We start from the raw sequence: 15,353 nt of genomic DNA, 5'->3' as shown, positions 1-15,353 counted from the left end.
CAAGGAGGAGACTATGGAAATGATTACCTGGGACTCATTTTAATAAGAAGCGGGGAAAGGTTATGAATATGTGAATGTATGAATATGTGAATATATGAATAGGTGTTCCTGGGGTCATTATGAATATGTAACACCTTACTGTATTTAAACACACCTCATATTGTTAGAAGTTACGCATGAATGGTGGAACGATCCCCCTTGCGCCCGATGTCGAAATAAACATACGTGCTTTATAACTTTGTGAGTTGTAAAGTTTTATGACTTCATAGGTTGTAAAGTTGTTTCCACGCATCAGTTTTGGTGACCATGAAGGGACAAGCTCTGCCCGGCTGTGCGGACCGCCTGAGAGAAACGGACCTCCTAGACGTGTCCCGAACCTTTTGTTACGGAGGGGCTTCGCTCCACTCCGGCTGGTCACCACGGGGGCAGACAACGACCTTTTGCATTAGGTGCATAAGGTATGTTTATGTTTTACTGTAACACGGGCCTGTAACATGGGGGGCCAGTAACTCGCGAGGGATGCCTGCGCATGTCCAAATTCCCCGTATTGGTGTAAACGGGTACCTAAGGGGGTTACTGACTTGACTCAACCAGAAGGGGGTCAGCCGCTAGCAATCTTGGGGGTAGATCGAGTAACCCTGAGACTTCTGTTGCATCTCGATTATGGGAGCCAGGATGGACCTGCTAATGACTGTTATGAAAGCGGGAGAAGGGTAAACAGAGTCTCCAGTCGTGGGTTCGAGTCCCACTAACAATTGTTGGGGATTCGAGTCCCCATGGCAATTGACGCCTTATAACATCTTAACACATGGGAATTGAAATTTATATTGCTGTAGCTGTAATTGGAATACTTATGGTGACAGTTACATGTTGTTTGATCAAGTTTTTGTGCCGGTACCGTGCTTTGTGTGAATGAGTGCCCGAGACGCAGTCTGACTGTGAAGCGAGTGCGAAGTCCCGATCCGCGGTTCCGTGTTCTCCGCAAGGAGACCGGCCAGAGACGGACGAAGCAAATGATAAGTGTTTGTTGAACTAATAGCTAGCTTGGTAATCATGTGTGTTATCTTTATAAGTGCCCGGGCATTCCATGTCTATTGTAATAATCTTTAGAGTACAACCATCTGTACAATGAGCAATTCAGCTTTTAACTGTGTGCCTGTGGTGAGAAGGTTTTGTTTGTGACAAGCTGTGTCTCATCTCAGCGTACCCAATTTAGCTTTTTGTATGTACACCAGGTAAGAAATCCTGTTTTGGGATAACAGTTGTAATACCCCAGATGAGTCACTAATAAAAGCCTTGCCCAGTCCAGCTTGCTGAAGGAAGTGGGGGGGCAGGTGCCGATGGGGCTCTAGTGTGCACTGACCTGTTTTGTCAGGGAGACCCAGCGGTACCTCTACCCAGCTGAGCAGTAAGTGGCTTAAAGGTGCAATGCTAAAATCAAGATATTGTCTTGAATGAATGTAATTGTGATTTGTTTGCATATTTTAGCCCGGTATTTGGTTTGCTTGTCTGAGCTCAGTATTTTAGTTTGTATATTTATATTTGGTGCCAAAAGAATTTTGGTTGGGGAGATAATTACAAAATGAGAACCGGTTCCATTACTAAAGTACCACCTTGCTCCCCCTTAAGATGCATCTGTACACATGAGGGTAAATTAGTGGGGGAAGTGATTTGAACATGAAATTCTGGGTTAGCTGTATTGCAGTTAGTGGTGTTCTGTGGATAGACTGATCTGGATCTAAAATTAATGCAAGGGATTGATGCTTAATATGCTGTTTATTGACATCTGTAAGAAATTACAAAAGGTAGGAGCTGAGGGATGTAACTATTGCTCAGCTAACTGAAATTGCATATAAAGTTTATAGTCGCAGGAATTAAATGAAGAGAGAAAAAGGGCAAGAGGATCCCAAGCCTATGCTGTGAAGTTTGAACATAAATGTCTCGCCCCCTCCATAAGCTGGGGCGAGAAGAAAAGAAGTAAAAAGCTGACTGCCTGCTAAAGCAGCGGAAAAAGGTGGGGGGGGGGAGAGTGGCGGCTGCTGGAGCTGGAGCTGCAGTTCCTCTTCTCTCGGCTCGCCGCCCGCGGAGGATGAAGCGGTGGGGGGCAGTCGCCGCCGCGTGGCCCGCTCCTGCTGGGCTGCTTTGTTGTGTGTAACCCGCACAGAGCACCCGGATTTCCTCTTAGATATACACCTTCTGACCCAGGTTCAGAAGTAGGGATACAGCAGCTAGTGTTGTTATTTACAAGTCAGTCAGCAAATGATATTCGGAGGAAGTTACAGAAACTGAAAGCAAGATTCTCGTTCTCAATGCCAGTAAGTAATGACTACATAGTAGTAAAGGGAGCCACTGGCCAAAGTGAAAGAAGCGTGTTTTTGTGAACCTTGGAATACAGATTGGGTAAACAAGTAAGCATTCACAAATTTCTGTATATGCCTAACTCCATTAATCCTCTTTTGGAGAGAGACCTATTGGAACAAGTGGGCACAGTGGTAAGATTTGAAAAAGGAGAAATTACTCTGGAGGCAAATAATCAGCAATATGTGCAAATAATGAGTTTCCTTTTAGTAACTGTTCCCACAGAGGGCAAAATTAATGAAGAGGTTGTGAACCAAGTGTATCCCAGATTATGGGCCAGTGATGTACCTGGAAGAGCCAAAAATGCCCCACTAGTTGAGGTAAAAATCAAAGGACGGCAGCTGGTAAGGATCAAGCAATACCCTTTGAAAAAGAGGACAGGGAAGGAATTCGGCCAGTACTAGAGAAGTTCCTGCAAATAGGGTTATTAAAGGAATGTGAGTCCAGTTATAATACCCCTATGTTGCCACAAGCCAGATGGGTCATATTGGGCGCTTCAGGACTTATGAGCTATAAACAAAATACCTGAGGACCTCTACGCAGTGGTAGCAGACCCATACACCCTTCTCACAGTATTAACACCTAATTTGACTTGGTTTATCATTTTAGATTTAAAAGATGCTTTCTTTTGCCTCCCTCTCCGTGAAGCTAGCCAGACAATATTTGCATTTGAATGAGAGAACCCTAAAAATAAATGTAACACCCAGCTCACATGGACGGTGTTGCCACAAGGATTTAAGAACAGCTCGACAATATTTGGAAATCAGCTTGCTAAAGATTTTGAATCCTGGGAAGCCCTGTCTGATGAGGGACAGATGCTACAATATGTGGATGACATTTTAATTGCTACTAGAACCAAGGAGGCTGCGTGACCTGGACCCTACGGACCAGAAACACCTGCAATGGAATAAGGAAGCCACACGAGCCTTTAAAGAACTTAAAAAGGCTTTGATGTCAGCCCCTGCTCTAGGACTTCCAGATGTGAGTAAACCATTTTTCCTATTCTCTCATGAGAAACAGGGAATAGCCTTGGGTATATTGGCACAGGATCTTGGCCCATATTGACGAGCAGTGGCCTATTTCTCCAAACAGTTAGATGCAACTACAAAGGGGTGGCCTGGATGCCTGCGGGCAGTTGCTGCAGGGGTACTGAATATATAGGAGGCCTGGAGATTTGCCATGGGTCAGGAAATGACTGTGCTGGTATCCCACACAGTGTCTAACAAGATGGTGTAGAAATTATCGTCACTAACGTTGTCAACCCAGCTTCTTTCCTCAGTGGTAACTTTGGAGAACCGGTTCATCATGGCTGCCTGGAGACGGTTGAAGCAACATAATCCAGTCAACCAGATCTAAAAGACATTCCTATTGAAAATGCTGAAAACTGGTTTATGGACAGAAGCAGCTACTCGTGAAGTGATCTGAACCTTTGTTTAAAAAATCCTTTCACACAGAAGGCAGAAATAATTGCCCTTACTCTGCTCTGGAACTAGCTCAAGGTAAAACTGTTAGCATCTATACTGACTCTAAGTATGTTTTCAGGGTTGTGCATGTGCACAGAGCAATTTGGAAAGAAAAGGGGCTTTTGAACTCTCAAGGCAAACATATCAAACATGCGGAGGAGATACTGAAACTACTGGAAGCAGTTCAGCTTCCTAAGAAAAATGGCAATCATGCATATTAAGGCACACCAGAAAGTGAGCTCGGAATCGGAAAAGGCTGGCCGACAGAGCGGCAAAACAAACGGCTAAGCAAAAGGTAAAAACAGAAAGTGCTCTAGTCCTTGGTGGGCAGGTCTCTTTAAAAGGTAAGCCAGAGTATACTAAAGAGAATCGAAACTCATCGTAGATTTAGAGGAATTATATAATAAGGAAGGGTGGGTTCACACCCACCCAGGGAAGACTTATCATCGCCTCTCATCTAGTTTGGCCTTTAATAAGGGAAGAACATAAGAAGGGACTTTGGGGAGTAGAACCACTATGCAAACATTTGATTAGGGAAATAGGAGCTAGAAATTTGTATATCACTGTAAAACAGGTGACAGCAGTGTGATCTTTACCTCCAGACCAATCCCAAAAATATGCCCAAGCTAGAAATGGGTCAAATTGGGAAAGGGAATGGGCCTGGACAACAATGGCAAATTGATTTTTCAGAATTCCCAAGAAAAGGGGGGTACTGATATTTGTTGGTATTAGCTGATACTTTTTTAGGTTGGCCAGAAGCATTCCCTACCACGACAGCAAAAGCTTAGGAGGTGACTAGAACATTAATACACAAAATAATACCAAGGTTTGGAGTTCCAGCTGTTACATCCTCTGATAGAGGGCCACATTTTATTTATGTATATGTGAAGTCTTTTGCAGAGAATTTTGGAACCATAATAGGAAGATCCATTTCAAGACCTCCTGATATCCTTCACTGCTACCAATATTAAAGAACAGAATGCATGGATTCATCATTCTAGAGTGAAGAAAGCCTGTGAAAAACCATGGAGGGTAACCTGGGTGCAGCCTGGAAAACTATATTTTTCACAATCACCTTTTGGTCCTTCTGGGTGACCGGCCTGGGTGGTGCTTATCGCATTGGTAAGAAGAAACCCAAAAGAAAAGTGCTATAACTGCAATGAGCAGGGTCACCATGCCAAAGAGTGCAAGCTCCCTCTGCTGCCCAAAAGATGCCACTTCTGCCAGGGCACCAGCCACCTGGTCATCAGCTGCCCCAAAAGAGTAACTCGAATGTTTTGTTGAACATTAAAATTTGTTTGTTCTTTGAGGGAGAAGTAGCCTTCTTACTTGTGGTCACAGAAAATGTTAAATAGGGCATCGTCATATTAGTAAAAGAATTTACTAATCTTCCTGAAAAGGGGGGAATTGATAGAGGGAACTAACATTTTAAGGGTTAACTAAACATATAATGGGTGCCTACTAACGAACTAACACTTTAAGCCTTAGCCACACAATAAGTGCTTAGTTTAGAGCTTTATGTAAACTTATGTTAAGAAAAACAGAACCCCATCGAATGCCAAGATAAGAAGTTTTACTGCACCTAGCTGTAAACTTGAGGAGACAAGTTAATGAAGATTTACAGCAAAAGGGGGCGCCAGTCTGGTTTCAATCGACTTGGCAGCTTGGGTTCCAGTCAATTCAACATAATGAGCCAAAGGTAAAAAGTTCACTGTGAGGAAGCTGAAGGAGCCTTCATCCAAAGACCCCTCCTCAAGACCACCAGATGGCACTGCGCAGGCGCAACAGGGCGGGGTCAAGGAGGAGACTATGGAAATGATTACCTGGGACTCATTTTAATAAGAAGCGGGGAAAGGTTATGCATATGTATAGGTGTTCCTGGGGTCATTATGAATATGTAACACCTTACTGTATTTAAACACACCTCATATTGTTAGAAGTTACGCATGAATGGTGGAACGATCCCCCTTGCGCCCGATGTCGAAATGAACATATGTGCTTAATAACTTTGTGAGTTGTAAAGTTTTATGACTTCATAGGTTGTAAAGTTGTTTCCGTGCGTCACCATATCTTTCTGTGGTGCCTTCTTGCCCCTTCCTGAACTTCCCCTTCTCCCATTTTCCCACTGGGCCCTGGATGTGGCTGCACAGTGGCCCATCCTGCCTGCCTGCCTGCCACAATTGCTTCTCCGTACAGTCAGGTCCACAAAAGAGCTGGGGCTGCACAATCGTGGACAGATCACACACACCCCCTGAGCAGCTGCGGTTGTGTGCGCCCTCTCTCTTTGCATCTTCTGCGTGATACTTGATCCTTCGGTAATAAAACTGTCCGTTGAAGGTAAAAAGAAAGAGGCACACACACTGGTGTTCAGTATTCCAGAGTTGCTTTTGAAAACTGCACTGGCGTCTCAGGGCACAGGTCCATGCAATGCAGACCTCTTAAGTTCAGAAGGGGTCCCTGCAAAGGCTTCAGAAGCTTTGGCCAGCAGTATGTGAGATTGCTCTGGGAGTGTGCATGTTGCACACTGTCCTTACTCTGCATGCAACCTGGACCTGTTCTGTGCTAGTATAAAGCTGCATCTGTGCACAGTGCACGATGACTCTAGCAACCTTAGGTTGGCTCTGCTGATGTCAAAGGAAAGTAGTAGCAAAAGAGCCTACATAAAGAACTTGTATTTACTTCAGCAGGTGGGTGTAAAATGCAAAATCTAAAGGTTTCCCCTGATAAAGAGCATGCTTTTCAACCCCAAGCAAACGTACACTTTAGTGCATTTTCACAGTAAGTAGAGGAAAGGTGGAGAGGAAACTAAACAGTTGGGGTTTTTGGGTACATTTGGTCTAGACATTCTATCTGCTGTCAATTTGCAATTTAATAAGGATTAGTTATTTGGTTGCAGATTAAATCTGTAGGAGGTACAAAGCTGGTTCTGTGTGTAGACCCAAGACCCTGATACACTGAGGAACACAAAGTATCTAAGCTGGTTCTGGTCCAGTATGTAGACATGCTGCCAAATTAGCTACAACTGCCAAATATGCTAGAACCAAGTTTAAGAAAGTGCTAAACAGCAAATAGGAAAGGAGATCTTTTAGTGGAAATCTCTTACAGGTGTTATATACCTCCTATTTTCAGCCATTCCTCTGTTTTCAGCATAGCAGGGCAAACCCTTAGATAAGTAATTTAAACCCTGTGCAACAGGCTATGTCCCGTAGTAACTTTTCAAAGCCTGCTAAGGTACTGCTTAAGGGCCTTCCTTAAGGTGTATCAGACAGAAATTGAACATGGGCTGTATGTGGAGGGCTTTATGGAAAAGGGGGCAGAGACAGTATAAAAAAGGCAGTGAGCATTTTAGGTGATGTCAATGCCATAATGCTTTTGCTAGTGTACATATGGGTAGAAGGCAGGTCAGAAGTCTCCCTCGTCTTTTAAGCTTTGTTTTAAGCCTCTTTCAAGACATGTTTATAGTACCATAGCATTGGAAAGGAGCCCATCGAGAAAGAAGGACCTTTGGGATGCTGTCAAAGTGTTGACTTCCTGGGTATGTCATGGTTTGTCACTGCACTGTGAAGGTTGACCAAAGCCTGCCATGACAGATTGCTGCCTGGAGGTTCACTTCCCCAGTTGTGTAGTTCAGGCTGGCACCACAGATTCACATGAACAAGGATAAGAAGGTAGGTCTGTGTAAGCTCAAATATGACAATATAACAGGAAACAGAATAACCAAAAAAGGAAATGACCCTGAATATTCGTTTGTCATTGGAACATGAACTGAATCCAAGCTAATGAGCACTGGGTTCATGCTCAATTGGCTTGAAAGGGCCAAGCATAGCAGCTCCCAGCCATTGGCAGGGACAACCCTGATGCTAGCTGCCAGGGAAGACACAATTTAACCCATCATGGCTCAGGTGTGGTAAGGACATTCCTGGAGAAACTCAAAGGACATGGGCAAGAGCAATAGTAACCCAGGTTATTTCAAATAAGGCCTTAAAACATTGATTGATTGTAAATATCCATCTAGCTACAGTAACAAAGAGCTATCAGGTTGGTGCAAAAGGAATTGCAGTTTTTGCATTGTTAAAATCGGCCATTTGATATTGGAATGCATTCTTAAATGTGGTTATGTTGTACATCATTTTAATGTGCTTTTCTTGCTTTGTTTTTTGTTTTGTTTGTTTGTTTTTCTACTGAGCTATTTCTTGCTGTTTATTTTAGACTGTGGAAATAATGTTAGACAAAAAACAAATTTGAGCAATTTTTTTATTCAAGTTCAAAATGGGTCATAAAACAGAGGAGACAACTCACAACATCAGTAATACATTTGGCCCAAGAACTGCTAACGAAAGTACAGTGCAGTGGTGGTTCAAGAAGTTTCACAAAGGAGAGCCTTGAAGATGAGGAGCATAGTGGCCGGTGATCGGAAGTTTACAATGACCAGTTTAGAGCAATCATCAAAGCTGAGAAATTGAGCAGTTGCTGAAGAACTCAACCTCGAGCATTCTATGGTTGTTTGGCATTTGAAGCAAAGTGGAAAGGTGAAAGAGCTCGGGAAGTGGGTGCCTCATGAGCTGACCAAAAAGAAAAAAATCATTGTTTTGAAGTGTCACCTTCTCTTATTCTACGCAACAACGAACCATTTCTCATTTGGACTGTGATGTGTGACGAAGAGGGAATTTGTGTGACGAAGAGGGGAATTTATATGAAACTGGCAATGACCAGTTCAGTGGCTGGACCAACAAGAACCTCCAAAGCACTTCCAAAGGCAAACTTGAACCAAAAAAAGGTCATGGTCACTGTTTGGTGGTCTGCTGCTGGTGTGATCTGCTGTGGCTTTCTGAATCCCGGTGAAACCATTACATCTGCGAAGTATGCTCAGCAAATCAATGAGATGCACTGAAAACTGCAATGCCTACAGCTGGCATTGGTCAACAGAAAGGGCCCAGTTCTCCACAACACCACCCAACTGCATGTTGCACAACCAGCACTTCAAAAGTTGAACTGCTTTTTGCTTTATAAAATATAATGGTGCATGGTAAGGTGGAACCAATGTTCAGTTTATGTGAATCGCACTTTTTTTTTGGTTGCAATAAGCAATGCTACTTTTGAAATCCACAGTAGGGCACAAACCTTTATCATTCTAACCCTATGCCGTTTGTAGGGACATGTCTATGATAGGCCATTAAAGATGTCAGCTGCTGCCCACCACATGAGTTACACCCTGCCCATTCATTCTCAGCTTCAGTCAGCTGTCCCAGTATCCCTGTTTTCCCTTGCTGCCTGGAAGTATATAACAAAACAAGTCATGTGCTGTCCTTTTAGTTTAGAAGGGATAAGGTTGCTTTTCCTTATCCTTTACTACATCGCCACAGACTATAGTAGATTGGCATGGGCCATATGCAAAGAGGGTTAGACTTCTTCTTTGTTCCCTCTTAAATTAAAACACTCATCCCCTGCTTTAAAAGCCATCAACATTTAAACGGGAGTGATCTGAGCTGTTATATAGTAGGCACACAAATAAGACTGAACCCTTTAAGCGCTGGGTTGGAAAAGGCTCCCTGTCTGCAGTTCCAGGAGATTTCTGATCTTTAAAACTAAGATTGCTGGACAGATGTATGTTTAGACATTCAGGTTTTCTATGTCTCTGCATCCTGTTAGACAGTGAGTGTACCCTAATGCATGCATGCCAACACCATCAGAAAGGAAGGGCATTTTTTTTTTTTTTTTTCATAAATCACAGCAGCATTTTACTAGGCTTCAAAATTGTAGTGTTGTGTAATCTACTGTTGTGAAGTGCCATTAACACCAATAACAGTAATTAGAGTTGGCAAATGCCTGATTGATTCTGCTGCACTTTTAATATTTTTTTTAATTGGTTTTCAATTTGTTTTCCAATAACTAATAACACTGTAATTGTAAAAATATATATATCTATAAATACAGTAACTTCCTTTGGTAGTTGCTTTCTTGACCCACTTTTAGAGTTGTCATTAATTTAATAATCTAATCTACTTCAACTCTCTTTCCCTTTGATGCAACAGCTTTGTTTGTTTTACTTTTGTTATGTAACATTAGAAAGGCTTTTCTTTATGTATTTTTTTTTTTCCTAACTTTGTCTTTCACATGCAGGATTTCTTGTTTGGCTGCCTCCCACTTCTGCATCCTTACTTCTCCAGCTGCATCAGGGGAAGTTCAGATTGGACATTAGGAAAAGGTTCTTCACTGAGAGGGTGGTTGGTCACTGGAACAGGCTCCCCATGGCACCAAGCCTGACAGATTTAAGGAGCATCTGGATGATGCTCTTGGTCATATGGTTTAGTTTTAGGTAGTCCTGTGAGGAGCAGGAGGTTGGACTTAATGATCCTTATGGGTCCCTTCCAATTTGAGATATTCTGCGATTCTGTGATCTCCACTAGATGCCATCTTTTACCATAGTTTTGAGCAGTTTATTAAGAAAGGTTGTTGTCCAAGTTTAAATGTTGTATTCTCTTTTGCATGCAATCCATTGCATCTAAATTTATTGCTTCATCTCACCACCCTTCTTGCACATTGCTTGATCTTTACACTTCATGGCTTACTACTTTAGCCTACCCCACTGGTGCCTTTATGGTGCTTGTGCTCTCACAGGTGTTGAAAAGGGTGGAGAAGCATGCCGACCATACCCAAGATGTCCAGTCCTGAGAGCTGTCATCTCCAGGTTAATGCAAATTTGAGCCCATTCTCAAGTGGTCCAGCCTCACAGTTACCCAGCCTGCTGTATGTATGTGATCACACACTGGCTAAGACCGAGTTCCTGATACTCCAGCAAGGCAGAGCTTGAGCACAGTACTGACCTAACATCAGCCCAGGCTCTCACTTGTATGCTTAAGCCCACTTACTCTTGCAGTGTAAAGTATGCCATAGAACTTTGAGGTACACTTTCCGTTTTTATGTATGTTAAATTTGCGTTTGTGCTGCACAACACGAGTCGTAGAATCACAGACTGATAGAATGGCTTGGGTTGGGACTTTTAATGATCATCTAGTCCAACCCTCAGCAAATGGTGGATGTCAGCATCCATCTTCTTGCTCAATTTCTTGATAAACATGTTAAGAAACAAGAGCTCACCCGTTCTGTACTGTGTATAGACTTTGCAGCATACTTGGTGCTTGGTTACTGTGCAGATGGCTAGGCTGTATATATGAAATAGAGGAAAGACTGGAAATGCCAAGGGTTCCCACTATTTAAGAAGAGCAGCCAAGTCCCTAGGAATTGTGTCTCTCTCACTCACTTAGAATGCTTGTGTTCTTAAGAAGTGATCCAGGACAGTGGCTGTCCTATGCCTTTTGTCGTCTTCCTGTCAGATATTGCACAATCCCATACTTTTTACTCATGGAGATCCTCTCGGGCTTTACAAGGACCTTAAAGACTCACCCCAAAGTGACTGAGCACTCGACACACAAAGTCTGTTCCCTTATTCACCCTTGGAGCTCTCTCAGATCATCTGTCTCCCAGAGATATTCTTCCTGAGGGGACCAAGGAGTATTCCTTCTTTTGTACCACATCCCTTTTGCGTGGGTGTGATGGCTTCTGGACAGCAGATGATGGAATCTTAAATCTTCATTTGATGAAGCCCCAATACCTTCCCATCACATTTTTGTCACTTTTCCAGAGACAGAAGAAAGGCTAGGAGAGAATCAGTCATCCAGAAGGATTTATAAATGTGTGCTCCAATATGTAGTCTCAATAATTTCAGCTCAGTGGGGAGTGGGAACTGTCTGGAGATGAGAGGTGGAAGAGGCAGGAGGGAAGACAAGGAATCAAGAGTCTTTGACTTGTTCGAGACACTATCATGGAGAATTTTCACTTCCATGTTCAGAAGGGAGGCAGCTTGGAGCCAAGATATTCCCTCTGCTTGTGCCCACATCTGGTAGTTGTTTCCTCCTAGTTCTTACGACAGACACACATCTCAGTCTTCTGCAGCTTCCCGCAATTCTTGTTAGACATGGGAGTTGTCTGTGCCTACTGTGTCTTTTCCCTTCTCTCTCTAGGAAAGAGGAGTGAGCCTGTAGGTGTATTTGCTCTGGGTCCAATGAGTATACTTCCTCCCTTCTCTCCACACTGAAATGGTTAATACTATGGAAATGCAGAAATTGCGATTACATAAAAATTGGGAATTTTGTTATATGGTGAAGATGGTTAAGAGAGTTAAAATCCTTCCCAATGTGTGGAAATCGGCTTCGCTAGAGGTAAATTAGGAGGGGTAAAAGAGGAGACAGAGGACTAAAACAAAAAACAAACAAACCAACCAAAAAAATAAACTCTATTCGAACAGAGTCCACAGGAGTCCCTAGGGGGTCTCTCAAAACATGGTGGGGACACAGTCCCCTATTTATCCTATTTCCCCCCTCGGCAGCAAGCGGTTCCTCCTCCTTTCACCATTGGCTGCAGTACTCAGAGAGTACAATCTTTCCCACAGCTTACTTACACCCCCTGTTAGCTGTTACATATTAATTAGTTTTCCAGGCTAGCTTGTACATTAAACATGTTACTACGTCTGCGCTGCTCCTGATTCATTGTTACTCTACAGCAAATAGCACAGGTTCTCGGTTTCCCATCATGCTGTATCTTTTTTCCCACCCCTACTGTAGGTGGGGTACATGCACTGAGCTGCTTCTAGGCAGACAAGATGAGTTATTGTTACAATGCACCAGGGTAGGGACTGCAGCGGGGGTTAGTGAACAGACAGAGAGCAAGGCCTCTAACCAAGTTTATGCCATTGCCAAATAACAACAAACCAATCAAGCGTGTGAATCATGACATCACATTTTTGCAAAGATGTCATGGCCATTCCTTACACCGAGACAGCCATGCCTGGTTCTGCGTAAATGCCAGGGAGCACCCATCGTTTTAGGGGTCCAAAGGCTAGGATATTAGCTTTCAAATCCTGTGATAGGAAGGATGGGGGCTAAGAAGTAAGGGTTGTTTTTTGCTGTATTTAGTTCAAACATAGTGCTGTGGGGTAGTCCTCAGGTAGAATACAAATTGCTGAAACCATCCACCTGATTTTCCCCTCCCACACCATGGTCAGTGTGTCAGTATATTAGTATCAAATCACAGAAGCCACTGGAAAAAAACTTGAATATTTTTCCAAGCTGTCTTACTACTTTGCTGCATGATTGCTGGTAAAACAACCTAAACCACTTTGACCTCGTATTTGCCTTTAAATGTAGGGTTTATTCAAACCCAGGGAAACAAAGCTGGAATTCTAAGCTGGAATTCTAACTAAGCCAGCAAACAAGCACTAAATTACTGGACAATGTAGTTTTTATCCGATGTTAATCAGCAGCTTTGACTCATAAATCGTATGTAAAACAGTATGTTTCACAGGAATTTAGGTGAAAAACAGGACCTTCCAGGCATGTACAGAGGATAAGCAATGAGAAAGATACTGTCATTCTTGATGAGGTTGCTGTTTCTGAGCACCCTTGGGCTTGTGACAAATCCAAATCAAGAATGCTGCTTCTCCAGGATTTATCCATTTTTCTGTGTTTGCATGCCAAATATGAATGCATGTGAGGACCAGAGAATACGGCTACAGTGTTGGCATGGGATACTGCCAGGGAAAGGGCCAGGCCCATCCTGGAGCAGCTCCTTCCTTTGCCATACACATAGTGCTCCAAGTCACTTTTGTGTATCTTAAATGACAGGAACTAAGTGTGACTGGGTGATACTCTCCACCTCAAAACCTTCTGGTTTGCACAGTCGCAGCCGCACCAGTTCAGCAAAAGACAGTTTTGGTGAAGAGCTAAGCCAAACTTTCAAACGGAGGGAGCCTAAAATAGAGCATGTGTCTTGGTAATCAAGGTCAGTACCCCTCACCTTACTTCACAGGTGGGAAAACGGGTGAAACAAAGCTGCAGAAAAGGGAAATTATTTCCTTGAGATCACACGGCAGTTTGGAGCAGGGAACTAATGCATGAATCTCCTGTGCCCAGATCTGCTCTCCTAGGTACTGCATGACTTAACGTGTCAGTTATTCCAGGAGAGCTGCTTGTCTCCATCATTTCTGCTGACTGTCCTCCCCCTCACAGCACCTCCTGACACTAAGCAAGGGCTTAGAGTACCTAAACAGACATGGAAAAGTACAACTTTGGAGTAAAATCTTGCAGCAACTGTGTGTAGCTCTGTACATATCCAGTTAGTAATTAACATGTGAAACTCCATGTCTGAGTTATGCCATGTGTTGTGTTGATAAGTTCTTTTCATTTTCTGGCTATTTTCATGTGGACCACCTCTACTAGGCTAATTCCTAGTAGATTTCTTGGAGCCTCTGGCACTAACCCTCTCCAAAGAAATTGTTAATGGGAAAGTGAATACTTTTATTTCCCTGTTCTCCTTCAAGATTGACAGCCAGCTGAATATGTGTGTCCAGGTAGCCAAAAAGGCTAACAGCATTCTGGTTTGTATCAGGAATAGTGTGGCCAGCAGGACTGGTGCCTGGTGGCTGGTGCCGCTGTACTCAGCGCTGGTGAGGCCCCACCTTAAATACTGTGTTCAGTTTTGTGCCTCTCATAATAAGAAACCATTGAGGTACTAGAGAGAGTGCAGAGGAGGGTGACAAAACTGGTGAGGGGCCTGGAACACAAGTCTGCTGAGGAACGGTTGAGGGAGCTGGGGGGCCTGTTTAGCCATGAGAGAAGGAGGTTGAGGGGAGACCTTATCGCCACCTACAACTACCTGAAGGGAGGCTGTAGCAATGAGGGTGTTGGTCTCTTCTGCCAAGTAGCAAGTGGTAGGACAAGAGGAAATGGCTTCAAGTTGGACCAGGGGAGGTTTAGGTTGGATATTATGAAAAAATTCTTCATGGAAAGCACTGTCAGGTATTGGAACAGGCTGCCCAGGGAAGTGGTGGAGTCATCAGCCCTGGAGGTGTTTAAGAGGCGTTTAGATGAGGTTCTTAGGGATGTTGTTTCGTGCTAGAGTTAGGTTAAACTATGGTTGGACTCGATGATCCTGAGGGTCTCTTCCAACTGAAATGATTCTGTGGTTCTATGTTTCTATAAGATTCATAGCAGAATTTATTGAAATAGTTCCTTTCTTTTCCTTCATCATCTTGATAGACTTTTTACTTCTGTTTAAATAGCAAATAATGCAATAACAAAGCCAAAGAAGCAAAGAAAAAAAATCGCAAATCCCTGAAAAAGTTAATGTCCACAAAGCTGCTTCCAGTAAATGATTCCCGTTTGTTTGGAGTTCCTACTAGACAACAAAGAAATGACTCCACAGGGTTGTTACAGCTGTTCTTTATTGCTGAGCCATATTGTAATGAAAGTTGGTCTTCTCTCCACCGGACCAGAGTGACCCAAAGATGAAACCATCTGTCACTGCGCTGATATTTCACAGTTCCACAAGAAGAAAGCTGACAAGATTTTTACACTTTCACGTCAAAATCTCTAAAACTCCAGTTGAGATTCTTAAAACCAATGTTGACATGTTTAGAGTTCCCTTGAACATTTTGGAAATCCAGGTGAAACTTTTTACATTCTCGCGAAGTTTTCC

The sequence above is a fragment of the Streptopelia decaocto genome (genome assembly GCF_964273445.1).
Source record: "Streptopelia decaocto genome assembly, chromosome: 1".
In the NCBI taxonomy this organism is placed as follows: domain Eukaryota; kingdom Metazoa; phylum Chordata; class Aves; order Columbiformes; family Columbidae; genus Streptopelia; species Streptopelia decaocto.
The sequence above is the reverse complement of the archived record's forward strand: the minus strand, read 5'-3'. Positions refer to the sequence as shown.